This window comes from Solanum lycopersicum, chromosome 11 (assembly GCF_036512215.1).
Source record: "Solanum lycopersicum chromosome 11, SLM_r2.1".
In the NCBI taxonomy this organism is placed as follows: domain Eukaryota; kingdom Viridiplantae; phylum Streptophyta; class Magnoliopsida; order Solanales; family Solanaceae; genus Solanum; species Solanum lycopersicum.
Window position 1 is genome coordinate 36,589,906 of NC_090810.1, and position 6,000 is coordinate 36,595,905.

The window sequence follows — 6,000 nt, forward strand, 5'->3', positions numbered from 1 at the left end:
ATAACTTTGTGTAGGAGAGTTTTCAACATGACGATCATGTGTATAAATCCTTCTTAGACATTTTTAAGATGTATAAGGAGGAGCACAACAAGAACATCAATGATGTCTATCATGAGGTGATAAGTCATTTTTAATTTGGATACACAAATATTATTAGATGGTCTTGATGTTTTAATTTGTGACTATCTTTTTCTTTTATGTGTAGGTTGCCATATGTCTCAATGATCATCCAGATTTACTTGAAGATTTCACAAAATATCTGCCAGAGTCTTCATTCCCAATGCTTAAGCTTTATCTCCATGAATTAACCATCTTCTTTAGTTTGTTATAATAATGCTACTGTCATGACTAAAGCTTTGTATCATTCTTGAAGAACTATTAGGGATATTGGTTGGTTGTTTGGGGTTCTTTGTCCTATTTTTAATGAGTAGAGATTTTAGTTTTTATTAGCAATAAGTACTGTTAAATGGTTTCTTGAATATTATTATCTTCACTTCTACCAAATCAAGAAATTTTTTTTTCATCCTTTGTTTTCCTTCTTATATATAGTTATAAGAAAATAATTTCATTAGTAATTATTTATATACTAGGTAAATTATCTACGCTTCACCTAGTGATAAATTATCTCAATAAGCTTATCGATGATCTATTGATTTTGTTTTCAAGTGAGTACACTAAATTATCAAGAATATTTTATCCAAAGATTAATTATCATATTTTTGTAGTCCTACAACTAAAAATATTTAATTCTAAGTCTCAATACACTTTATTATTAATCCTTAATTTTACTCTAGATTTTTCATCACCTTAGATGTGAATCCTCGGATATAAGCTTTTATTCCTCTTTCCGAAAAGAAAAATAAACATTTTATTCATCATTTTCGAGTGTTTCTTTTATAAAACTTTTGCGTACAATAAATGTCGTGCATTTTATTGAATTCGTTGTGTACTTGATAAATTTAATAAAAACTCAAAAACGCATATCTTGAAGTTTGATAAAATAACATATGTAGAAAAAATTATTTGGATTAGATGTTGTCTGATCAGCAAGACCTCTTATTCAAAATCATTCACTGCCGATGACACTAAATCGCTAGCCACAAAATATTTTTTTTGCTAATGCTGATGCTTCTTGCAATGTGTCTATCCCTTTTAGTTCTCATATTTAACATTTTCCAGCACTCAATTTCCTTTGGATCTCAACTTATATGAAACTTAGAACACGTAATGGAGTTGTGATTCCTCAAAAAGCACATCTAATTTCATTAGTGCAAAAACTTGTAATAGAGTTAGCAATATAAAATTTCTCTAATATTGCCTTGATAATCCTTCCAAAGGTGGACAAAAAAGGAATAAATATATTATTTTACCTATCTTTTAACTACATGAAATAATGAAAAGTAAATCGTGAATAAGTCCCTCAAGGATTATAAATTAGTTAGTTATTTATTTGTTGTCTTTTCCTCCCCCTTTTCCCATAGGTATATTGTGCATATTTATATGCCTAAAATCCACACTTAAGCTTAGTTCCAGTACACTTTTCCATTGTATCAATACTGTTTTGGTCGTGTTAATGCGTTGTGATTAGCCAATGTGATTAGTTGGTTGCAGTTTTGGAAGCAAGGGATATAGGCACACAAGTAATAGGAAGTGAAGATATTGTGGGTCGGATAACAAAAGCACAAAAGATATAGTTGCAAAGGAGTAAAAGGAAGTTCAGATTGAGAAAATCTCTATCTCTGTATCCTCTCCGCATTACAAAGAGGGAAATAATTTAGGATTAAGGGCAGAATAAAATAGGTCATATTTTTTTTAATTGGTCGGGTTAGGTGGGTGGATCACTAAATGGTTTAAATGATATTTTTGTTTTTTAAAATTTTGATTTGTTATATAAACAATTAATATCAACAAATTTTAATTAAAAGAAATAATTAAATAGATTAAGTGATATTTTGAGGAAAGAGGAGATAGTTGAGAAACTTTTGAGTTAAAATTCAAAATTGAGTGACAATCTGAAAGAGAAATGCATAATTGAGTGACTTTTGAGTTAAACTCAAAAGTTAAGTGACTTTCTGAAAGAATAGTGCATAGTTTAGTAACAATCTGAGATATTAACTCGAATGGTCTTTATCTTATCAACATGATACTCAAATATGCTAAAGCTTGACCTTTGTGTCATATGGTTTGATCTGTTCTAAAAAATGAAATTAGACTATTGTTTGATGAGATTCATTTGGCTATGAACAACTTGTTTCGAGATAAGTTCTTTGTCTAATGCTTGCCCATCTTAGCCTTTAATTTTCCAACTCTTTGTTTCTTCTCTACAACCAACTTGTTCGAAGTCATTGCTGCCTTACCGTTAGTGTTGCACAAGAAAATTTATCATTTATTGATATTAGTGTTGAAATTGTTAAAGAAGAAAAGAGGGAAGAAGAAAAGACTATTATTAGGGTTAAAGGGAGAAAGAAAGAGCGATCAATTCATGGGTCTTTAATTGGGTTTGGGGTTGTGGGTATTGGAATGGGTCGGAGCGGGTCGAGACAATTAAATGGTTTGTTTTCTAATTTATCTAATAAGAAACTAACACATAATAAATAATAAAAATAATAATAATTTTTTTTAATAAAAAAAAGGTGTTAATTTTAAGGTAGAAATGGACCAAATAGGTGGAGTAAGACCGAGAGGTATATTTATCCCAATAAATGGAGAAAGGGTATATTTAAACATTTTCAAATAGTCCAAAGGGTACTTTGACCCTTTTCCGAAAATAAAATTTATAAAAAAATTCACCTTTTTAATAAAACTGTATTACTTTAATAGGATAGTGACTTAAAATTTTATTTTTCTAGAGGACAATTGGAAACATGTAAGAATTTTTTTTATTGAACTATTTTCATTTTACTATTTTGAATAATTTAGTAATTTTAAAAAAATTAGTCGTTAGGGAACCTTTCAACTCGACTTTGTGCTAAAGATTCATTATGACTTTAACTCAAATATAAAGCACTTCTACTACTTAAGAATGGGCCTTAATAAATATGAAGAAGTATTATATCACCGGGCCTAAGTTGATATTCTTACGACTACGGATATAAGAGTAGAAAATTGTGAGATATTACAAGAATAACCCGAGGCATTATTATATTTTATGTATAACTTCAATATATCTAATCATGCAATTAAATGAAAGATTTTTTATTTGAAAAAGAAATAGAATCAATCGTCGATAAAAAAATCTTTCAATAATGTCTGATTTCTTAAAAAGGAATATTATTTCAGCGATAAGAAAACATGTATGCAATCATTTTTAAAATGAGGGCCAGAATTTCAAAAATTAAATGTTCAACAATTTTGGTATGTTGTACCAAGTCACATAATTTTATATCAACACATAATATTAATGAAAAGAGATTTGACCAAATAATTATTTTTCATTTTGAGATAAACTACATTGACCACAAATTTAAAACTTTTCCAGAAATACTAGAAAAATAATCAATTGTTCTTTTTTGGAATATTTATAAATTTTTAATCGTAAGTAAATGTAATCTAGAGTTATAAAGTATAAATCCAAAATATTCCAATTTATTATTATGAAAATTAGTAAGTATGATTTTGAAATTTAAATTCAAAATTTGAGCTCCAATTTGAAATTAAAAATGTTCACGCCTTACCCTAATTTTGAGTTAATTTCAAAATTTTATCTTTTTTTTTTCACATCAACCAAATTTTTGGAACTATATATAATGTGCATAGTCAAAAATTTATTTTATTGAGACTCTTTACATTACATATACAAAAACACTTTTTTTTCTTTCTAAATTCAGTTTTTGGCCTCACCTTTTGTGTGTTTTGTACTTCATTTGAGGGGAAAGGAAAAAGGTAGAGAAGAAAAATGAATCTAAAAAGAATTTTCTTTTTCTTATTCTAATCTAGATCATTGATTTAGCTTCTTTTTTGTTCATAGATCTACTGAGATTTTCATTTTTCTTCATTACTAGGTGAAATCTTTTAGAGAATGGAGCATGCCTTTTTATTCCTTTTATTGTATCGTTTTTATTGTAAAATATTGTTGTTGTTCTATTTTTGTAGGATGAAGTGATTTGGAGATGATGTACATGATAACCCTCGATTTAAGAGGTCAGTTGATTCTTCCCTGGAGAATCGTAAAGTATCTCTATAGTGATTTTTAATTTATGTACATGACTATCATAAAGTTTTGGTTCTACCCAAGTTAAACCTTGATTTAAAGTGAATGAAAACGTATATTAACCAGTACTTGAATTTGAGAAAAATACAAGTTGGCTTAATTTGTGTAGATACTCGAATAACAACTTGTTCCACTTCATGAGCTTAGAAACACATGAATGATTATTTCTATCACAAAGTTTCAATTTAAAATTGACAAACATTTTTATATGTATTTTTAAGTGTTAATTATGTAGATATGTTTATCATTTAAACATGTGTACTCCTTTAGTTATACAGAAGTTGTAAATAAATTTAATTCATTTAGCCACTCAAATTACAACTTGTTTCAATTGAACACATGATAAAGTAGCCTTATTTAAGACTTTTAGTTCGAATTTAGAAAACCTTCCAACATTGTTTTCCATGTATCAATTGTATTGATATTGTAACCAATTAAAACGTTACCTAATTTAGTTATATACTTTGACCTCAATAAGGTGTAAAAATTCAAGCATTTGATTTGCAATCTTCCATAATTTCACCCACTCAATTTATTATTAGATCATACCTATAATTACATAATTACATTGACCATTTAATTTGGTATATATGCCTTTTCTTTTATTATTAGAGGAGGTGACACTCGCAGAGCTAGCAAAGATGAAGGAGGTTCTAGTGCTAGTAAATTTGACTTTGAACACGCAATCAATTTAGTGAACAAAATAAAGGTTAGATATGTGTTATCTTATAATTTTAATAATAAAGGTCGTACTTTAATCTTAACTTACTCAAGTATAACTTCTTGCAGAAACGTTTAGAAGACCATGACTACAAATCCTTCATAAATATTTTGAGCGTGTATAGAAAGGAGAACAAGGACAGCAAAGAGGTGTTCCATGAGGTAATAAATCTTTTGTAATTTGGATTTACATATGTTATATAAACGACGACCTTCATACTTTATTTTGGCTATTTAGGTTGCCATAATTCTCAATGAACATCCAGATTTGCTAGATGAGTGCAGTATGTTGTTGTTGAATTCAAGTAATAATTTGGACAACAACAAAACATTGATGAGGTTGCATAAAGAGCAAAAAAAGACGCGTGCTGAAAAAGAGAATATGGGTAAAAGAACTCACATTGAGGATTATGAAGAACAAGTTGAAGATGCACTGCAAACGTCAGTTCATGATTAGCATTGTTTGAAAATTTCTATTTGATCAGTATGATTTTTAATATAAATTGTTTAATTTTTTCAGACACACATGGCAAAGAGTTCACTTTTTGTGAAAAGGTAAAGGAAAGAGTAAGAAGTCCGGAGGATTATCAGGCATTCCTAAAATGTCTTTATATTTATAGAAAAGAAATAATTACAAGAGAGCAGTTACAAAGATTGGTATGTTGATCATGCATCTAACCTATCATTTTTTTCATCCTTTACGACAATAATCTTTGTTTACAATTTCTTCAATCAATGGTTTGATTGCAAATTATAGGCTAGACAAGCGGTACACTGAAAACAAATTGTAATATGATAGATTTGAAAGCATGCAAGATACTTATTTCAGGTTGCTAATACACTTGGAAAATATCTTGAGCTTATGGAGGGTTTCAATGAATTTATAGAGCGTTATTAACGAGTTGGTAAGTCATGATAGTAAATTTAATTGTGAAAAGTAATTTTCATTATTATTGATTATTGCTTTTGTAGTTGGATTTCTTGCAAAGTGGGATGAAGAGCAAGATAAAGATCAAGATGAGGCTTCTCCACAAAGAATTAATCTTGTACAAGTTGTCACCTTTGTGAAG